This window comes from Pezoporus occidentalis, unplaced genomic scaffold, assembly GCF_034315485.1.
Source record: "Pezoporus occidentalis ecotype Australia unplaced genomic scaffold, CSIRO_AGI_Poc_V1 ctg4, whole genome shotgun sequence".
In the NCBI taxonomy this organism is placed as follows: domain Eukaryota; kingdom Metazoa; phylum Chordata; class Aves; order Psittaciformes; family Psittacidae; genus Pezoporus; species Pezoporus occidentalis.
In genome coordinates this window covers 16,826,051-16,849,388 of record NW_026915724.1, presented here as the reverse complement: position 1 = coordinate 16,849,388, position 23,338 = coordinate 16,826,051, and the positions used below count along the sequence as shown (strand labels likewise).

At 40.4% G+C, this 23,338-nt stretch overlaps 1 protein-coding gene across 2 annotated transcripts in view; it reads right to left on the bottom strand.

Moving 5' to 3' along the window:
* ZNF521 (zinc finger protein 521) overlaps positions 1–23,338 on the bottom strand; it is a 233,693-nt gene that overhangs the window by 3,448 nt on the left and 206,907 nt on the right. The window lies entirely within an intron of this gene.

The following is a 23,338-nucleotide window of genomic DNA, read 5'->3' as shown; positions in this document are numbered from 1 at the left end:
ACAGCAGATCTCAGCTCTGATAGTCTCTTTGCCTTGTGCGCAGCGAGTTCCCTGGTTTCCCGGCAGCGGGAGTTCAGGCAGGCGGGGAAAGCAGAATTTGGAGCTCCTGCCGGCAGGGACACGGCAGGGACACGGGAGTGTGGGACACCCAGGGAGAGCACAATATTACAGTCTAGATCCTCTGTGCATCTCGGAGAGCACGTTGCTCTTCACTGAAGACACACAATACAAGCTTGAAACACACCCCCTCCTGAAACTTCAAACTAGTTTGCCTGAGTTTGGAGCCATTAGTACATCCACTTGCCAAAGAGAAGTCATTTAACTAAGTACAGGAGATATCATATGCTCCCCTTCTTTGGCTCCTCTAAATTTGATTGCACATAACCACATCTGTTTAACTATGAGGTAGTCTCCCTATGAAGCAAAAATCTCAATTTCCTACTTAGCCATGGAAATGGAAAAATATTTTTTCTTACCATAATCTTTCCAGGACTTCAGCAATAGCTATGTTAATGTTTCCAAGTGCTGTGATTTCATAAGGAGAAACTAGTTTGCAAACACAAATGCAAGCTTTGCATGCACAAAATGGAGGAACAGTGAAGCAGGAGGTGTGTGTGTCACTGCATTTGTTACCGCATTAAACACAAACTGAGCCAGGAAAACTCTTACATCCCCAATTTTTCTATCTCAGTATTATCTGGAAACCAGTTATATTACCTAGGAAAACCTGAATTCAGTATCTTTCACAAGCAAAATAAACTCTTAAAATGCATTTGCCCTGTTCCTAGAGATGATTATTTTTGTTAGCAGAATCCAGAATCCCAAATGTTATATGAACTGCTAGAAAATTATATGCCACCACTTTTCTGGATGAAAATGCTTTGAGATATCCCTGCTGTTAGTGTTAAGGAGTTAAAAACATGCAAAGATTTCACAATAACACGGTGGGAGAATCTCCTTGGCAAAATAATACAAAAAAGGTTTCCTTGAAGAAATGCTCGAGACAAAAGAGGCAATAATACTTTTTTTGCTTGATGTATGTCTTTGTGTTTCAGATAGAACATGGGAAGTATTAGGTAGCAAAAAGTTCCTGCCCATAGCATCAAAATTTATGAAGAAAAAAATATCCACAGATAACCACAGACTCACTAGCCCATTAGAATCTTTAATGTGAACTTCAATTGTGTTCAATTTTAATGGGACTTCTGTTTTTTTATGACTAGATGAAACAAGACATGGTTGTACCTGACAAACAGTGCAAAGAGGGTACATGTGAAGAAATATAAAGATGAAATGCAGATGCATTATTTCAACAGATGGTAACAGTAGCACAGCAGCATGTTATTTTTTCCTTAGTTCAAGAACACAAACAGGAGTAATCAATCATCACTGATTAAGTAATTATGGTACCCTCCATGTTATCACTTCTGTGGAATCCTTTATCTGTGTACATTACAGACCATCTTGTATTTTTTGCATTCAGAGAAGGAAAAGCAGCACCCCACTGCACTGCAATACAGTTCCAGGTTGTAAAACAGAACTCTACATTACTACCAACCTTTAAGCACTACATTTTATTCTTTTTTTTTTTTTAACAAAAGCAATTGGTTTCCAACAGGCTGGATAATAAGTCTTTTGACCTGCATTCTTCTCTGACCCATTAAGGTCACCCCTGTGCTCGGGCATATAGCTGACTTAGGAAATGCCTGCAAGTCCTGCATTTCATCTCCTGCCCACTCAAAATAAAGCTTTCTTTAAATGTGTCTGTACAGGTCCCTGAAGACCAGGGAGGCATCCCTGTAGTGGGCAATGGAGGGACAGAAGCTTCTGCCTTTATTAATGAATGCAGACCATTATGAGTCTGGCTGGCTCCTGCACTGTTCCCAGAAGCATATACTGTACGTGACTTAAAATGCTAGAATATTGACACAAAGCGAGCTGGGCACCCCTAAGGAAAATTACTCCTTGGATATAATGTAGGCTCGTAACAGCTATTAGAGTACAAAATAAAACCCTCCGGGATCAAACTGACATATACCGCATTCTACCTACTCCTCAAACATTAGAAGAATTTCTTTGTGAAGGCATTCTCAAGGACAGCATTAAACTGACTTTTGTAGCAATCTGCAACAGCTTTTTGGCTTACAGCTTTTAGTACTGAATCTCTAGTTTGAATCAATATAAGTACTATATCTTCCACATTAATCAATACATTTGGTTCAATACACGTTCTATTAAATTATACTTTCTAATCAAGATTTTCTGCTTCTCTTCCCTTCTTTTTATTCCAACTTCTTACCCTGTACCATACTTTTCCAACTGTCTGCAGCCAACAAGAGGATGTTGGATTTTGCAGGACCAAAGGGGAAGACAGAAAGGTTCATGGAAAAGGCAAGCCTAGCAGAACCTTAAGTGCACTGGTAATAATAATGAATCAAGAATGCAGCTTCACAGTGTCAACATGGTTTCTAGAACTTCAGTCTGATGCTTTGCTGAGCTGGTTGTCGTGGTAAAAGACCTCTCACACAAACACGTCTGCACTGGACACTACTGAAATCCTACATCAAGTGGAAAGGCTGGGAGGAGGACAGAAGAGGGGTATTAAGTGGTAACACCAAAAACAAATACATGAAACTTATTCAGACACAATTATGACTTTAAGGCTTTTTATACTGTGCCAGGGTTCTTTCCGGGTAAACTGTAATATGATTATACCCTATACTAAATTGATGAGATATTTAGATTTGTGAAATACTCAGATTAAATATATACTATAAATTAAGCTGCAAAAATATATTATTTACCCCAAGTCTTTGGAGATATTTGAAACACTGGGACAGAAGACGTCTCCAGCAATCTGAGTGATGTACACAGTTACAAGTAAATGACTTTTCCACACCTGTGTTAGGTTTGGTGGAACATGGTTATTCTTCATGAGCAGGGAATATGAAATGTAATGTCAAAATGATAAACACATATATTACAGGCATTTGCCGCTGTCTTACAGATCAGAAACCCTGCACTGATGTCCCTTGCTCACAGTCAGTTTCTCTTTTTCTTGTCTCCATATAATCACTGTGAACCTGCAGAGAAACTGTTGCATTCTCTTTTGACATTTAACATCATCTTACTCACTCACAATAGCATCTTATAATACTTTCTAGATGACACTGTGTCACCATTAAAGAAAAAGGTGAAAGACAAGAAATAGAACTTAAAGACAGAAAAGACCCATTAGGGCATTTTCTCCACCCATCTTGCCAGTGTTGGATTATTGCCTATAGTGTAATTTCAAGTGTTTTGCCCAGTCCAGTTTTAATTAGAGCTTCCAATGCTCCTCTTGGGAGACTGCTTCACAGCTTCACAGACCTCAGGGTTATGATTTTTTTCCTGATGTTCATCCCAGGAGAGGAAGAGGCTCAGCCATCCCCGACTCATACATGAAACCAAATCTGCATAGTCAGGAGCTGATTTCAGTAGAATATCTGGGCCATTTCAAAGCATCTGAAGGCAGTAAACTTCCTTTTAATGCCCCAAAACATTAAGGCCTTGGCTCCACTGCTTCTGTAAGCAATTAAGAAGATTCTGTTACATGGGCTTCTCAGGCTCAGTTGCCATCCAGGTAAAAATGTAGCATAGGTGGGATTTGCAGTCCCACAGGAAGGGTAACCACTTCCACGTTCTGCCTCCACTAAATGAACCAGCTGAAGGTTAAGGACGTATTGAGGTCCATCCTAGGCTATAATCCTTAATTGCACTGACAGAGCATCTATGAACACTCAGATTGTAAACATTTCTGTATTTTTCACATAGGTGAAATACCAAAAGAGCAACTTCAGTTGAAGCTCATCAACAGATGATGTGACCATAGATTATTTTCCCTCCCAGGCTTTTCCCTTCCTTTCATAATATACAGTCTACAAGAAATTGACTTAAATTGTTGTATCTAAAAGCTTGGAACTAGCAGATGTTTCTGATGTGCTTCATCCCTGGAATTACAATGCTTCTGATACAAAAATGAATATATATTCAGATTTCTATGGTCACACTTATCCTGAGTGAACAAGGGAGCTGGAAAGCAGATGATGTCTAATAGTTTTTCATAGGTGAAAAGCAGGAAGCCAAATGGAGACTTAGGAGTTCTGGACAGAAAAAAATCAGGGTAAGATGTCACTGCCACCAGTACCTCCAGTACTGCAGTGCAGCTGGCAGAGCACGAGGAGTACCAGTGAATTTTTAAATACACTGAAGTAGGCAAGAAGTTTCATCCAGACCAAGTTTGATCACCAGCATAGACCTAACAAAATACAGTCTCTGAAACCTGAGATTCCCAAGGAAATAAGGATTTGATCTGAACTAAACCAGAGCTATTTCCACAACAAAGAAGGGGCCAAATCCCAAGAGAATCTGTGTTCCCATAAATACCACTTATGTGTGGTGAGCTGATGTTTACCAGCCTTTGAGAACCAGGTCTGTTCTCAGACATGATGGTCAATTATATGGTCATCTTAGGTCATGACTGACCACTGTTGACAATGATAATTTAGGGAAGTCTACACTGAATTGCAGATATTCATATAAATTAGTTCACCTAAGCTATGTGATTTGGTATTAAATTAATGTCTTTGAAATGGCATGACTGCTAATCAGATCATAATCCTTATTGCATTTATGCAAAACTCTCAGTGTTCTGGTTCTTCTATTCAAGCTTTTCCAGCTGGGCCACAGAAAATCTACCCATAAAAAAGAAGTCTCAAATTGCATAGCATGTTCTCAGGGATGTAAACTGAAAATTAAAACCAAGCCCAAACCAAAACAAACCCCCTGATACCTATTTTTCTTCAGAGACTTCCAGTAAGTCACTAGTAAAATGTCAATGATTCCTTTTGGATTCATTATTATATGTGAGTACATATATCACAGAACTGTTGTATGGAAAAAAATGACATATATTCCTAGGTACAGCAAATAAGACTTTCATCATTGTCACCAGAAGAGAAGAGACACAAACACAGGTGTCTGTTCAGCGTCCTTGCACCTTCCTCCTTATGAGTGTTGGCAAGGGGCTCCTGGTTAAGCTTCTGGAATAAATCAGAGTAGCTCCAAGGCTGTTTTAACCTATGGTGCCAGTCAATAGCCTTCCATAAGCCTCTCTCTTCCCCTGTTTGTTGTTCATTGAAATGCAGTGGAACTTTAAACAACCTCTTCCATTTCAGGCAAGGTGGCCTGGCTACATGGGTGAAGTGCACATATTAGCCCATAAACAGTAAGATAATGGCTGGTGATGGGGAGAGAGGGCAATGGTTAGTACATGTTCACAGCAGTTCATTGAAACTGGGAAACCTTTCTGTCCTTTCATGCTGCAAAGGGGCTGTACTGTTAATCAGGAACCAGGCTTATGTCTGGTTTGTAGAAAAACAAGGCCTTTGTGATACTGCAAATGTTTGAAGTTAATACACAAGCATCCTTCCCCAGTAAGAAAACTGTTCATTAAGCAGGAATAAAAGCTTAAACAAAAAAGGCAAAAGGAGGCACTTCTGAGAAATATATCAAAAGTCTTATTACTTTAGAATATGGTTATGATTACCCTGGTATAAATTAAGAGAAACTCCTCTGAAATCATGGGAGTTTCAAGATAAGGACAAGTACGAATATAGCCAGGCCTGCAGGGTTTAAAACAAAGTGAATATTGCTCATGTACTGACTGATTCATGCACACCCTCTGCAGAGGCCACAGCAAGAAGTCTCTTCACCCTGTCAGACACAGCCAGGTAAAGAGCAAGCAGAACCCAAAGCTGAACAAATCCAGATTTATCTGCAGCTGTTGTACAACAGAGTAACAGGGGACAACAAGCTTTGATAGGCAATACTGCTGAATAAGATATTCAGGATTAAGTCAGTGTTTTACAGATGTGTTCATGGGCTAATTGTTGTTCTGCTTTAATTTTTTTTGTCTTTGCTATGTTAATTTATCATGCTGGTGCTTTCTAAGTAAACAAATGAAAGTTTGACCTCTCTCCCGTTTTATATCCACAAGCAGCACTCTACTTTATGCTCTAACTTTAGATACCTTAAAGACAAATAAACCGGGGGGGAGGGGGAGGAAGTAGAGAGGAGCGACAAACCCAAGAAACAAAAGCAAACCCCCTTGCCTGCCAATATGTGAATACAAATTTGCCTAGCTGGGAGTGAGGAACTGGCTCTTGGAACTGCAGCTATGCTATGTACAGATTCCTTTATAAGTCAAACCCAATTAAACAAACTACTACTAAATATTTAACATCTCAGTCTGTAATTAGTGACAAATAATGGAAGCTAATGTAGATAATTGCACAGAAATGTCCTGTTGGAAACATTACATGTTTCTTGCTCCTCCTGTTTCTCTCGTACTCACTGAATCCTGATAGGTCTTTTCAGGAACTAAACTGACACATTTATCTGGATTTTACACACATCTGTTTGGTCTGCAATGAAGACGTGAGGAGGAACCTTCCAAGTGGAACTTCTTCTCAAATTTAAAGCAGAGTAACTACTTGATCATGAACTGATTTCAAATGAATTGATTTAAAATCTGAAACCAACCAGCAGGTCCAGAATTTAAGCCCCTGTCCATAGGATTCAAAAGGTCACCCAATTAAAATGGGGAAGCACACAGAGCCGTGATTTATATGCAAAGGGCAACCTTTCAAACAATGATCCTTTGCAGTTTTCCACAGGTGCATGTACAAGAATTCCTTTGAACAAAATTACAAGTGAAATTACAAGTTTCTTGATGCAGCCTGAAAGAAAAGTGCTGTGACTTGTCTGCACTCTTATTATACAGACAGATGCATCCCACATTCGTATTGATTGCCGAGTTCACATCCTTGCCTCGTGACATAAGGCTGGGTATTGTGCTTACCAGGTGACAAAGGGACAGCCTGGAATCTGGATTCCCTGCACATTGCCAGCCAGTGCGTGGGCCCTTGTACAACAGCACTCAGCACACAAGAGGTTATGGATCAGTCTGAGGCTAACTCAAAGCACCTAACACTGTTTTCACTTAGCTAAAAGCAAACCCTGAACCAATCCAGTTTTAAAATCACCAAACCCAGCTTTTGCATATGAAAATCATATTGGGTAGCTATCCAGCCACTAAGCATACATACACTCAGTTTAAGAGAACATGAAAGCAGACTGGTGCATATTTTTGATCCCAAAATCTGAAATACAAGTGAAATATGTCCCCTTGTCTATGGTATGTCAATTTTGAAATGTGCAGGGAAGGAAAGGAAAAACTACGGAGTTCTGCTAGCTCTTTTCCTCTTCTAAATGCCCCAAACTCTGCTGCATATTGGTGCCTCTTTTTCCTTCAAGGCAGCTTGCAAGCAGAGCCAGACTGAACAGATTTGATGCTAACGGCCAAAGATTTCTGAGCTGATAAGCAGAGGCCCCCACGGCTTTCACTCTCTGACTTCCTTCACAACTGGTTACAGTGCCAGCCCATCTTGGACATCTTAGAGTCCTTATTCCTACAGCTTTCAAACAAGGAATAGTGGGAACTGGGACACTGCTTATGTGGCAGGCGTGGTGTGTGTGTGAATTACAAATCTACTTGCTGGAAAAGAAAATAAGGACAATTTTTATGCCTTCATAGCTGGTAAAGCAGTTAGACAGTTAAGAATCCTATGCTGACATTTTGTTCTTATAGCAACCTCATCTGGGTTCTCTCTTTTTCAGTTCAAGAAACTCCATGTTGTAAAGGTGACTTTTAGAGACACTAAAATGCTATTTTGCCCTTTAGAACAAAGTCACTACTTCTCTGAAGTTTGTAAGGACACTCACTGTAAATCAATAAATCTGGAGCGTTTACTGACATGGTACCAGGACAATAAAATTTTATGTTTGTCCTTGTGGTTGTTGCTTGTAAAATCCAGAAGCCTGGATTCTCTATTGTCTTCTGTTCTGTTGTCATTTGCATTTGTGTACAAGAAGTGTGAAATGTGACCACAGCTAAATGGGAAGAATTTTACTCCCACTTTCTCCTGTTTTCAGGCCCTACAAGGGGGAAGACAGTAAAGTCCCACTCCTACGTTTAAATATTCTCCCTTCCAAAAAAGAAGTACTACATAAAGAAGCATGCTTCTATGCCTTTTTCCTTCCTCCCCGTGAGGGAAGAAGTATCCTCCTACCAAATGTCATTCTTTGAGGTTGGTCATTCTGTTTCCTGTCACACAGATGGCCAGTGACACATTGCAAGTTAGACATGTCATTAGATCCTGACTTGACCCTGCATTGACAGTTGAAGAAATGCTCTCCCTCACCTCTGGGTTTGGCTTGAGATGCTATGGAACTCCTCTCTCCTAGGCTATCTCCTGCTAGGGGATCCAGCCTCCTGCAGCTGCTGCTTTCACCCTTTGTTGCCCATTAGGACTGGTTTTTAGTGTGACAACCTTCTGATTGAGTGAAAAGAATCGCATTTAGGAGGAAAATAACTGGAGACAACACTTACACTCATTTGCTGTCTGCGTTCAGTGCCAAGGTGTCTGAAATAACAGAACTTTAATTCCGACACAAGAAGATGTGCTGTAGCTATGGTGAGGCTAATCTATAAACCCCACAGTCTTATGTAATTTGCTACTCCAAGTTAATTTTAATTCATTACAATAAACCCCACCTAATTAAAATAACTCTTTAAAGTGAAGTATTAGCTTTAACCCAGAAAAAAAAAAGAAACAGAATCTTCAGTATCGGAGGGCAATTCATCATACCACAGTGCACACTTATATAAATTCAAAGGAAAGCTATAAACAAGTACCCACAGCAATAGTGCCATGCATAAAGGGGTTGGCAACAGGAGGCCTGCTTTCTAATCAGTCCTCAAAGGAACCTGCCACACAGAAGTGGCACTTATTCTAATTTAAAGCTCTCACAGTTACTTTACCTTGGCAAAATTTATAAACTAATAACTTTAGTAAACAGACTGGCACTCCAAACAGAAAAACAAAGCCAACACAACGGTTCAGGCCTGCAGAGAAAGCAGCTTTCCCAGAAAGGTACTGTCTTTACCAATGAGATAAAACATTTGTTTGGGGGCTACTCTTACAGTCCCTGATGTTCAGTAACAGTTCTGCACCATCCCATTAGATCTGTACTGTCACTTCACTGTGGTCTATAGTCTTTTGTCCCTGCAAATTGTTTTAGCATCTTAAGGCATTTTACACACCTGCATATTTGTGCTCTGGTCAGCTCACCAAAGAAATACTTCTGGATTTGAAACAGTCTACTCTGGGAATATAGGTTCTCTTAAAGAATCACTAAATTGCCAGGGCAATCTGCTTTCAAAATGTCAACTTAAAAAAATACTTAATATTTGCAATTAAAGCTCACATTCTTTCTTGCCTCTATTATTCTGGCTTCTCAGTAATTGTTGAAAATTACAAAAAAACGCACTCTTCTCCATTTACATGGATGAAGAAAAAGAAGAAAACCTGAAAACTGTAATAAGTGCTAAGCAGAAAATCTCTGTAATATGTACAGCACAATAATGTTTGGTTTTTTTGTTTTTTGTTTTTTTTTATATTCTATGTGGAAAGTTCCTTTTTCAAATCAAAGCAATACTACAGTAAAACAACTGCAGGCAAGATTTCTAAGACACAACGCAGTTTGTGTCAGAACACTCATCACTTGAGGCTGACCTGTCAAACTATCTTGGGGAACATGGTAAAAAGGCAAATCTGCAAGTTGGTAAAAAACTTCTGAATGATAAAAAGTATGCAGCTCTCAAACCACAGAATGCTGTGTAGTGCTAACGGGGTTGTGCTGATGCTTACTGCAGATCTGCATCCCTTCCTACTGCTTATAGGCATGCCTGCTCGGGCTGTGCTCCTAAGACCACAGAGAGGGAGCCAAAGTTTCAAAGGTCTCACAGAAGAAACCGAAGAAACAAAAAATCTGTGCTCAGATGAGTGATGTGGAATAGAGATCAGAATTTAGTACTGTGCACACATACCTGCTATCAGCAGTAGAGCTATGCCGTAAATTTGATACAGGTGAAGTCAGTGAGACAACATTTTTGGACCTTGATAAGCAGTTTCTGGCATCTATATTTTCAGAAGATTCTCAGTACCTTGTGAAATGTGACCCCCACACACAACCCGCTTCCTTCAGGGACCTAGCATGGTCTCAAGGAGCCTTTTCAGGCATTAGGGATTAAGATTTTGGCCACAGTGCTTTTCCAGAAGCTAACACAATTGTCAAGACAGTCTACAGAACTCATCAGAGAATAATTTCCAAGGGTTTTGAAATCACTACTTTCCATAGTCGTATTCCTCTATTAGTTTCTGCACAACAGTCCAACATCTGCAGAGGCTTAGTGTTCTCTGCTAAACTGTGTGCCTTTTCAGACTAATTCCTACATAGCCACTATGTATTTTTGTAAATCCATGTGGCCTAAACATTCAAATCTTGGGCCATCATAGTCCTCTGTGCACGTTAAAGCATTTATAAGGCTGCCTAAACTTACGTCAGCTTGTAATAGCCCCCACGGGATGGTGACATCAATTAAAAATCCCTGGAATTTATCAGTCTGAGACACACCTGTGAGGGCCAAAAGGGAGCGATACAGAACCAGCTAGCAAAATAAACAGGAATCGCTGCTTACTAAGGGAATCCTTGGCTGTCTGACTAAGGTACCTTTTATACTGGCAGGGGATGCAAATTGGAGCCCGAGGATCCACACTTTCATTTTCAAAGCACTTTGCAAACATCAACCACTTCACCTTCACACCATTGCTGCAAGGGAAGTAAATATGTACAGTTCCAGCATCCTTCCTTTTCTGGAGGTACAAAGCAGCACAGGGCATTTTTATAGGCACAGTCTGTGCTCATGCACAAAAGGGAGTGCATGGACAACCTCCTCTTTTGTGGCCAAATGAGCATCCTAAGGCCACAGAGGGAACTGGTGGCACAACAGGGATTACTGGAGACACCTTGCCATCCAGCCTGGTCCTAGGCCACTGTGCCTCACCTTGCTGAATTCCAACCATACAGTGCTTTGCTGTAAAGGACGGATTATTGAATGCCATCCTCCATAATCTTTCCTGTAAGAGATTACTACATGCTTCCCGGGGACCCCTCCCTTTGCTTCCCCCCCCCAAATGGTGGCAAGGTTAGAGACAACTTGTTTTCTCAAGGCTGAGATTAAAAATGGCTGTGTTTTCCTAAGCATTCCTCTGAAGCACGGGCAGCGTGCGCGCGTGTGTCTGAAAACGACCCAAATGAAAGGAAGGAATGAGAGATGCTAAACAATGCTGCACAAAGTTGCAGACTGTTCGGCTACAGGCCAGAAAATGAATCCAATTTTTCATTCTGTCATTATAAATATTTCAGTGCAAATGGTACTGATTTTCTGCAACTGTGGTTAAGCAAAGGGCCTCTGAGTGAATATTTAAGGAAAAAAAAAAAAAAAGAAGGAAAAGAAGAAAAGGAAGGAAGAAAAAGAAGAAGATGGAGGGGGGGAAATTAAGGTTAGCAACCAATTAATTTCAAACTTTCAGTGTAAAGATTCTGGGAGAAATTCTACAGTGATGCAGCGTGTGACTCAAAGAAGGAGGGAAAAAAAACATTTACTCTGCTCTTCTTCTGACAGTTTCTCATAAAATATCTGCAGTCCATCTATCTTTTAGTACTCCAGGCTCCTCTGGAGAGCAGAAAATAGTAGTTTAAAGCTCACTTCAGTGCCAGTCTGCGGGAGATTGCTTTCCACAGGACCCCTGCTGATGGAGGCCTAGGGGAAGAGGCCCAGGAGTTATTCAATCAGTCCAAGGCTCTGGGGCGGCCGGGGCTCCTTTGAGGGCTGATTATAAAGCTGCCCTCCTGTTGCCTGCCTCCGAACAGAACGAAATGAGCAGCCTCTTGCTGAGCAGATTCTGCAAGAAGGAATTTCACCTGTCATGGAGTTTGTCAGAATTTCAAGATTTATCTTGGTGCAAAATTAATAAAATACCAACTAGGATTTCAGCCTGACTACTCAGCTGTGTCATCTCAAAGTGATCTTTCACCTAAGAAAACCTGGACACAGAGCTACTGGAGTCATTCTTGCCCTACTTTTGCTCGAGAGCTTCGGCAGGATGCTAAGACTGAATAATAAAATGATTAGAGCTGGATTTCCTGACAATTACACCTAACGTCAAACGCTGGGTGGGTGCTACCGTCCTAACGCATGACCTTCCACCCTACTTCTGTGGTTCCTAAGTCTCTCCAGAATAAACTAGGAATCTGAAATAGAAAAAGATCATTTTTGCAGTTTATAACCTAGCAGGTCCCTGATGGCAGCACATCTGTTAAGTTCATACCACTGGTATTCCAGGTCTGGATTTGATTTATAAGTTTAAAAAGGATACAAACAACAGACTACACAAGATTACATTCAGTGAAACACTGCAAATTAATATTGTTGTGACAGTCAAGTACATGGCCTTTTAACCATATTCTGAGTTTAATATGGTGGAAAGGTGCCAGGTTGATAAAGAATCATCTCAAACCTCTGTGAGTTCAGTTCTTTCAAAGCTAGACAGGCTCACTAGTCTTCTGACAGTGCCTTACAGCAATAAAAATAATAACAATAATAAAGAGAAATCTTTGTACACTACTTATTTAAGTGAGATTGTAATAGCTTATAGCACTTGGTCACATGAATTTCAAGTCTCAGGTAGCAAAGAAGCAATTAACTTGAAGCCTGCAAGAGAGCTTTTCAGCTAATAGAGGAGGTCAACTTGTAGAAAGTAAAATAGTTGTCAGCTAAGCCAGCTGATGGGTAAATAAATATTATTCAGTTTACGGTGCTGCTGGTTCAGATCTTGACATGGAGAAACACAGATCCACTGTACCAAGAAACAGCAAAATATGCCCAGATTTGGAAGAAAGATGCATTTGCCATCAGTAGCTGTTATCCTACATTGTGGCAATTTCTATGTACTGTTCAAAGCTGTTTGCTGTTTGAAGTAACAAATCTACCTTTCTATTTGCTCGTCAGGATTTCCTAACAAGAGCATAAAACACATGGTAACATATCCCTTTCCTACTTTCTCACCCTTTAAATGACAATTCAACATTAATACACATCATAAAGCCACCTTTACCAGGCAGTAGTAGTCTGACAGTTTTAACACCAAGAGATCTCACAGTAAAGAGAGAGAGAGAAAGCACGCAAGTGAATGCACAGATGGTGGGAGGGGACACAGGGTGCTCTCAGCAGGCTACAGTAGAGATGCATTAACTCCACGGAGGGATAAGGGCTTCCCACCAGTACAGTCATGAATTATAACTGAGCATGGGAGTGAGTTCTTAGTGCCTGTCTCACAGCAAATATACTGTTCTATTTTCCTGCACAATCACCTTTCACCTTTACAAACGCAAAGCAAAGCAAAATGCACTGCTAATATTTAACAATATCACAGGTTCTTTATGTTACATAGCACACATCTACACACATCTACATCTAAGTATGGGGGGAAGCAGGGTGTTCACTGACACGAAGAATCCCCAAGGCAGATTTACACACCCATGATCAGTGCCTGTGTCTAGCGATTCTGCTGCAAAATGAGACTATAACAATACAGATAAACAACTAAAGCTGCATGTAGAAATGTGTGTAACTCAGCAGTATTGGTTCACGAGAACTGAATCATCTCTTTCTCTCTTCCCTTGTTAACAGGGTGGAGGACACACAATTTCAGCTTTGAACACAAAGAAAGCTCCACTTAAAAAAAGATAAATCACAAGGGCATGCAAAAAATCTTCTCTTTTTCCATCCAGAATTATATTTCAGCCTCAATTTGATCAAGGCACAGTGAACCTGACCCCAATAACAGGTAGAAAAGCTAAACCTAAAAGCTGTTCCTCCTGGCCAGGGTTTTGTAACAAACAGCTCCAGTTGTGTAGCCATCTGCATCAGAGTCTTTTTTGACTAATGTTTGGAATGGAGCAACGTAATGATGCTTTCTTTTTTTTTTCCTTTTTTTTTCTCTTTTTTTTTAAGGAAAAAAAAAAAGAGAAAAAAAAGAAAGAAAGTCACCACTTTTGAGCCAAGATTGCTGTTTACTGGAGTTTCCTGGATATGTCTCTTTATGAATCACTGACCACACCTTGTTTTCACAAACTATCTGTACCTCCTCCCTAGGGGAATTCATCCCCTCCCAACTTTCCTCCTACTCAATGAACCTATCAATGGAGAAAACTTGTTATTTTAGGCAGCTGAAAATTTGACCAATTTTAAAGGATTCATTTACCATGCCTTTCACTTTCGTTTAAATCCTCAGTGTTCCTGTTCTAAATGACAGCACCGCAAGCACTGCTTTTAAGCACTATTCATCTTGCCTACCACATCTCAGCCTTTCACACAGAAGGCTGCTCTCTCTCCAACAATGGAGCCTTACTCCCTTATAGCTTGAGGGCAGAGACTGTTACTAGCTGTAGACTTGCCGCAAATATCACAATAAAGGATACAAATGTGAATTTCTCTTAAAATACGGGTTCAGCTCTGGAGGTACCTTGCTTTAGAAAACTGTCAGAAGTAAACAATATATCTTTCTCCAACATGCACAGCAGCCACCCAGTTGAAACAGCTTTTCCAAATGGGTCAATGGAGTCAGGATGCTTGTGAATTTTATACTTTTCTCCACTTTGGGTCTCTAATCGATAGTTTAGCTTCCTTCACACTTAATATACTCAATCTTGGCTTGGCAACATATCTTGTAGAACATTAAAAAAACAGAGTAACCATTCCCCCTCTTTACAAAGCCCTGGAGCTTGAGGAGATGCAGGGCTACTGGGCTAAGCTCTGTGATGGAAGAAGCCAGGGCTCACACTACAGATCTTAAGAGGTGGCAGGTTTGCTGCTACTGAGCCCCTCTACCTATGCTTTGGTACACAAAAACATGGAGAGGTGAGGATGCTAGGGTATACAGGGGCCATGGCAATCGTCTGCCAGTGCTGTGGAGGGAAAACAGGGCAGACCTTGAGCAGCAAACTTTCAGAGATATGTTGTGCCATCACTCATTGGGAAAGTGCAGGACCAGTGGAGAGTGGAGCCAGGAATGAGGAGCTTATTCATGGGGATGGAGTGAGGGGGGCCAGCAGCAAGGTCGGGGGAAGGGAGGCAGATTTGCAGAACTGGCCATGAAGCTCCTCAGTACACCATAGCTGGATGCTTCATAAAGTCACACTGATGGCAGTCCCGGAGACGGCCATCTGTTGTCAGCTCTGGGCCAGATGAAAGATAATATAACGGCAGCTACTGGTAGCTAACAGCAGGGCAGCTGCAGGAAGGAATGCGTCCTAGAATAAAGTAGTGGGCCTTCCTGTTTAGCACAGAAAATCAGTCATCGATATCAACTACATTAGCAAGAAATTAATGGATGGACAATTAAAAGAACTGAACTGATCTACCAGGGAAACTATTCAAACGCAAACAGAGTGCTTATTTCTTCTGCTTCTCCAGGTATATGAGCCAACTGAACTGACTAATGGCAAGGTGTAGGCTGAAACATTCAGGGCACAGATGATAAAACCTCATTTTCTGCAAAGGGCAGAATTCCATTTCTAATGATTATTTGTGGGTCAGGGAATACATTCACTGCTTCCCCTGCTCTCAATCTACAACTGGACTCCCTGATGTTCACAGAGGTTTCTACAAGGATTGAGGGGAGAAATTGGCCTTCATGTAGTAACTGAACTTCCCCTTATTATTACCATGATTTATTTTTCCAAGTGCCTTATTATCAGCATCACTCAGCAGAAAAATGTTTGCCTTCCCAACACTATCGTTTCTAGCTTGTTTCTTTCTTTGCCCCATAATCTCCTTCCTACTTCTACTCCTTTTGTTTCCTTCTCTTTCTGCCTTTCTCTGCATTTTCCTTTCTGCAGCAACTTCTGGTTTGCTTCTTTAGGCTGAAATCTCCCACACCTCACTGTCCCATTTGCTAAAACAATCATGATGTTAATGTTGACACATAATGTTTTTCAGAGTCAACACTTAAAAAGACAAAGGAACAGCGGAGCTTATCTTCTGATTGCTACAGTTTCTTGCCAGTTTTCTGACTAGAGATAACAAACTTCACTTAACATACTGCATGACACAGTCTTTGCAGTCATGAGAATTATGAACTGTACTATACCACCTGATTCTGCAGAATCTGTTCAGTGTTGACCATATAAGGCAATAAGTAGATCAGATCCAAAGTATGGGTTAATCTTTTTGCTGCTACTGATTTTTTTGAAAGAAGTTACCTATACTTTTCAAAAATAATCCAAGCATACAGAGGCATAAACAGGAAGGAGTAGGCAAAATAGGGACATATATTCAAACACTTCCACATTTGGGTAGGACTCTATCTCCCTTGAAAGACAAAGAAGAGACATTTCTGCTGATTTTTGTATGGTACTTGTGAGTGTAGCTCAGTACTTATTTTGGACAGGACAAACAGTTTCCAATCTTTCGCCACTTTACTGTTCCTTAAGTCTGAATTTCTTTTCAAGATTAAAATGGTGCATTTAAAGGCAATATTAATCACTTAACTGCTACAGTGTCTTTGTCAATTCATTCTGTAATTTCGTAGCAATAGCACTCAAGCATCTGAGAAAACAAACCCATAATTGTGATTCAATTGCTCCAGAAATTTAAGGATCCTTCTCTCAGGGAAGGACTATGGGAAGTTGTGAACACATTATTTCCTGCTTCTTTACAGGGAAAAGTATGGAAAGTTCCACAGGTTGACAGTTGCATGTAGAATTACAAGTACATGGAGTATGAGGAGACAAGTAGGAACCATTAATACTAAGCTCACCTTTGCCAAGCACTACTTAGTGAAATCAAAACGGTTCCTGAAAAACTCTGGGCTTGGTGGGATTTGCAGTATTCTATAAATATTCATGAACTAAAGAAGTACCCACAGGGAGTGTTTACATTTGAATAGGCCAATCAAAGGCAGGTGAACTCAAAAGCCCCAAACCTGGAAATTTCTTATTTAGAAAAGAATTACTGCATGAAAACCTAACATGGCTGTAACATCCCTCAAGCCGCAGGAGGGAAGGGGCACTGGAAGGGAATTCAAAGTATTTTTATTTTTTTTTTTTTTTTGTATTTAAACTTTGTTTGACATTGAAACAAAAGACTTGCAGGGAAATACTTTAAAGGTATGTCCTGAAAGAGCTAATGTGCTAGTGCTTCCACCACGCTTCTTATGGTTGCTTCTCCGAGAAAATTTGCAAAGAAAATAATTCTTCCTTCTAGGAAAAGAAGTCTCAAGTCTTAGGAACACAAGTCTGAATTTTTTTAAGTCTTGGAAGACATGGAAAAATACTCAGTGCACATACTGGTACACGCTAATATCCATACACCTATCTGAAACAGAAAGCACAGGGGCTCAGGAAAAAAAAAAAACACATTCAAACTAATCATAGAATCATAGAATAGTTAGGGTTGGAAAGGACCTTAAGATCATCTAATTCCAACCCACCTGCCATGGGCAGGGACACCTCACACTAAACCATGTCACCTAAGGCTGCATCCAACCTGGCCTTGAACACCACCAGGGATGGAGCATTCACAACTTCCCTGGGCAACCCATTCCAGTGCCTCACCACCCTTACAGTAAAGAACTTCCTCCTCCCTATATCCAATCTAAACTTCTCCTGTTTAAGTTTTAACCTGTTACCCCTTGTCCTATCATTACAGTCCCTGATAATACTTAGTAATACTAAGTCCTTAACAAGTCCCTAATAATATAAGTCCCCAATAATACTTACAATGCATGCAGCTCTATCTAGTTCCCTCAAAATATAAGCATTGATTAAAATCCTAGTACCTCTCACACATGCCTTATTATCATCATCCTCGCCCTCCAGATGGAGAGCCCACAGGGTTAAGTGGAGCACGTTTTAGTACCTGACCTGGCAACTGAAGCCGGGAGTCTCCTTACTCCTAGACATTTGCTCTGACAAAAGCAGCCTGATTGCCTGCTAAACACTGAGACCAACATTATTGAACGTGGCACCTGTACTTAGACATCAAAAGTATTTTGCTGAACGCTAAATAAGGCTATGGCTGATGAGCACCTATGCTTTTATCGAGGTTCCTAACTTCAGGTGCTTATGACCTGATTTCCTGATGTACTCAGCACCAACATCTTGCACTGGCCTTAACTGCATCTGGAGGTGCCCAGCACCCCCTCAGAAATAGGCCACTGAGTTTGAAAATGTTGGCCTAAAGCTTTGATTGTTAATTGGATTTCAGGTAGGCTTCTTTTTAAGAAGAGCTGACAAAGTTATTCCCTGCTGGCTCCTGGCCTTTGGGGCCTAGAAAGCCAGCATCTATGTTCCACTCCTCACCCTAAGAGTTTGGGGACCTAGAAATGCCAGAACTAATCTCCAATTTCACTTAAAAAATGTTTTGAGGCCTTTTCTTTGTGAAGAAAACATCCTTGAAAATCTAACTTCACCGGCAGGTTTGAAAGTTTTGTCCCTGTTTTTGTGTAAAGAGTATAAATTATTCATTGCCTCCCCTGCTGTCATGGAAGGCTCACCATTGGGACCTACACGATACACAGACTCAACTACTGTGGGGGCCTTGGCAAAACAATCCTATATGGAGGCAGCGGTGCCACTGCTGCTATGGATGATGCTATTCCCACAACAATCTCTTTCCCAGCTCTCCCCAGAAGGCCTCTGCCACAAGGAGACAACCCCAGCCCAGGTTAATTAGCAGTTTTCTCTAGCTGACCTCCAAATGAGAGCATATAGTGTTTGAATCCCAGCCCTGGTACTGTCTCCACCAAAGGTCTCAGTCAAGTCTTTTACTTCTTGAAATAGCCTAGAGCTTGCTTAGTTCTGCTCTGGCTCAGGTCAAGGGTATTTTAAGGCCACTTGAAAACACTGAGCTATTTGAGAGCATTTTACAGTGCAGAGAACTTTGGAACGTTTAACCCTTAAAGAAATGAGCAAGAAACTGGAATATTTGTTTCAACAATGCTAACCTTGCAACATGAAAATCTTAAAACCGATCATCTGGAGAGGAATACACATAAAGCTACATAAAACTTCTGGAGACTCTTCTATGCTGCCTCTACCCCACTCTGCTACATCTGCTTGCACCAGGAGCTGAGCATGTTCTCTTGCTGTTTCAAGTGACATGAATAACATCTGCTATGAGTGCTTCATTCTTTCTTTCATCCTTTCCCTGGGGAAGGAACTGTGTATTTTGCTTTGGAAGAGCTCTGTTGTTGTGGGTTGGGGTTTGGGGGAAGGTTTAGAAACCTACATGCAGATACATGTCTACATGAGAAAAGGGAGCCTACAGTATCATCTCGAGGTGAACCCTATTCTTAAAAGCTTAAGTTGAGGACATTCATGGTAATACTCAGCTGCTGTGGAAGTCTCTTCCATGCTCCCAGGCGTGTCTGTGGGAAAGTTCTAGCTCATGTCCAAACAAGCTTCAGCATTTTGATAAAAGCACTCAGAAAGAAGGGCTGTCGACTATGTGCTGTTATCAAATCGGAAGAACTTCTCAGGTGATCTCTGAGATATGCTGAGAATATTAGGGATTGAGTCTTGGAGGACAACTGGGCAAACATGGAGGAAACCAGTGTAGATAGCATGAGAGCAGCCTGAATATGCTCTTGGTCTCCTTTGCTACTGAGGAATAGTGCTGCAGCTCTCTGCATTAGCTGGAACATCCTACAGGATGATGGCTTCATGCCCAGGTATTCTGCGCTGATGGAGTCCAGACGGGAAGCAGCAAGGGCGTGAATCACTGAGGCCAAGTCCCTTTTGAACAGGATGGGAAACAACTGCTGATCCAATTATTTCTTGCCCTAGTTTTAATATCTGTAAAGTGGGGACACTTAACTACCACAGGGGCAACTAATTATTATCACAAAATGTGAACTAAATGCTCTAACTCACTAAAGATGTAATTTTTGTGCTGGGCATAATAGCCCTGAGAGGTCATGTAATCTTGGCTGGTATCATCTTCAGAACTATCCTCACTGATAAAACACTGATAAACCCTCTAAAATTATTCAGCAGTTCTACTGGACATTGGTACCTCTCTGACCCCACATCATCTGAAAAAAGATCTAAACTGAATCCATTCACTCTGGGTAACACCTCACAGAAGTGTCTCACTCCTCCCCACAAATACCATGACATGTTTTGTGGACTACGGAAGTAAGACTAGGACTGGTAAGTTAAGTATTATGGATAATGGATGGAGAAAACTTAGTCATATCCACCCTGTACAGAGAACTGTATGGTTGTACTCCAGGTGTTCAGTTGGAAGACTTTCATCTTTTGGGCGCTATCTAGGCACCCTAGAAATACACCTATGTTGCAGCTTCCTTATCTGACAGCTAGATGGGATATATTTCTGATTTAAAGATTGTTACAAGCCTATTTCTGAAAAGCCCTTATTATATTAAGTGTATTATATTGAAAACTTTTCATTCTAAAGAATTAACATTTTTAGGAACATATTTTTCAAACTCCATTTCAGAAATGTAAATACACCACATGCCTTTTGAACATGGAAGTATGAAAATTCACAGTCTGGAACACTCTTAAAACATACACTTCTGTTACAGAAGGTTTCCATTTGCTTCCTTCCTATGGAGGTAGCATCTCCAAAAACCTATAGCTCATTCAATAGCTATGGAGCAAAAAGCCATTCAAATCATGTGTCAAATGTGGGAGATGGGTGAGCTATGGAGTTGATCTTAAAAGAATAAACTCCTGTAAAATCTCATTATTAATATATTGCAGGTTTGATTTTCAGGACTTGTCATTCACTCTGTTCTCACCAGTATATGGTCCTATAGGATTGTCTTGCATTCCTAACAGGAGCGTGGAGTGAAATCGTGGAAACCTCTAAAGAGACTTGTTTTTTGCATTGAGAAGATTGGTAATGAAGGAATAATAACTTGCCCAAGGTGAGATGGACATGGTATGTGGGGATTCTTATATTCTTGTAGCCTACTCTTCCGGGAACAGGAGTCAGAAAATGCTAAGCAAAGAATAACACTGGGCCAAACACCAAGCTAAGCATCATTATAATGCATTTATTTTCTGTATCCTTGAATTCATTCCCTTTAAATATGAGCTGTACTGTATGTATGGACAGGTTTCAATCCTATTGTGTTCTGCTCTGCTCTACCTTGTTTATGTTTTTACTCTGCCTTACAGCCATAGAATGCAGTCCATGGCTTCTAACCTGAGATGATAAGCATCTCTCATGTATGGGAAATGCACTTTTCAGATGTATGTTTAAATTAAAAGCAAGGAACCATTCCTGATAGAATAAATACACTGTTATGCTGCAAGCCCCAATACAGACCACAGTAATGTGAAAGGATAGAGAAACATAACCTGGAGGCTCATTGCCAAAGATTCCGCTGCTTCAGCGGGTAGATAGCCTGAACAAAGTGATGCCTCCTAGAATAGGTTTTAAATGAGAATGGGTTTGAGATCAATGTATTTTCAGCAAAAGCAGCTCCAAAGGTCAGTACCTACTGCTCTGCCTAAGTGCTTTGCTGCCCTTTCACCAGGCTGGGTAGATGATAACTGGAGGTAAAAGCAGAAAGCCAGCGATCCCAACAAATAAATGCAAATGGCATGATACTCCTGCATTTTTTAAAACATAATGCATTCTCAACTGGGGTGGGGCTACCCAAGTTAATTAAAATAATAAAAATAATTAATTGAGTAAGAAAATGAATACCTTCTCCTTTTCACATGTGAAGATAAGCCAGGGAGAGGCTGTTTCTAAGGGCATGGAGATGTGCTCTATTAAGAGCCTTGTGCAGCATGCAATAACACACTGATTGTCACCTAGCCACCACGGAGCATAATTTGTTTCTCTGTAGCAACATCCTTTTTTGAGCCCTTCCCTATAAAACCAGGTATCTCAGTTATGCTTAAGTTTTAATGAATTAGGCTTAGATGGAGAAAGCAAAATCATGCCCCCTGTCTTGCACAGGGATGAATTTTGAGTGGAAAAACATGTGGTGTTATTAAAATAAAGAAGCTGAAGGCAGCTGCTTGGGATTTCACATATTTTGAAATGGATGTGTACTTTAGGCAGGACAGACTAGTAAGGAGGTGATTGTAGTACAGTGACACCTGGACCTCTGCTCATTTTGCATCTTCGGAATTCAGTTACCTATTCTCCCTTTTTAAAACCCAGTCTGAGTTCTGCTGTTTAAAATAATTTCTATCCCCTTGCTCTTGTTTCTTTCTTTTCATAATTGTCTTTTGCTGTCTTTTGCATACCTGCACCTCTTCTTTTCATGAGTTTTTTTGTTTTGCTTGGTTTGTTTTTCTTTCTATTTTCTGTTTTTCCTTTCTTTTGGTCTTTCTCTCGTTACAATCTCTCCTTTCTCCTTCCAGAAACTGCTGATGTCCCTACTTCTTCTTGCTTCCTCATTTTGATTCCTCATGATGAACAACAGAATTTGTAGAAACTAGTAAGCCAAAAGGATTTCAATATTTTTTCCTGAAACAGCAGTTTCACCTTATTGGAAACACTTTGCAAAAAAACCCACCAAGTATTTTGAAAAAAAAAATAAAAAAAAAAATCAAAGAAATGATTCCACAAAACCTATGCTGTGAAAGGAACACATACAACAAAATTAGTTTGTGACCTTTCCTCATTCCACTGTTTCTCCTTTATTTTCCCCACAAGTCCAATAAGTTTATATGCAATCCAGACCATTTGCTGACTTCAGAACTCAATCTTGCCTCTTTCTATCCATCACTATCTTTGAGTGTTTTTTTTCCGAAGCATCCAACTTTTCGTTTTCTTTTCCTTGTTTTATGATTGCACATTGGGTCAGAGCTTGCACATAATGCCTGGTACAGGCGGTTAATGGAACAGATTTGAATCTATTAAAAATAGGAGAGAAATACTGCACAGGAACCTTGGAGCATTACAGGTATGGTACTGCAGGTACTACAGGAGCTCCCATGACCTATGGGTCCACCAAGAAAGAGATAGGGAAGGCTACCACAAAGATTTTATTCCATGTTGTTTTCATGAAGAAAGAAACTGGGAAAAACCAAATGCAGTGCAATTGATATAAATAACAATCTCTCACACAATGAATTCATGCATGGTTTAAATGTTTAGTTTTTCTCCAAAGAAATATTTCATATCATCATGTCAAATATTAATACCAGGTTTTCAGTGTGTAAAACTTCCAGTAAGTGAAATACTAAATGGGCATACATGTGCACATGCCTCATTAGCTTTCTGCCTCTGCTGATAAGTTGAAACCCAGCTCTGCTCCAAAGCAAAATTAATTGTGGA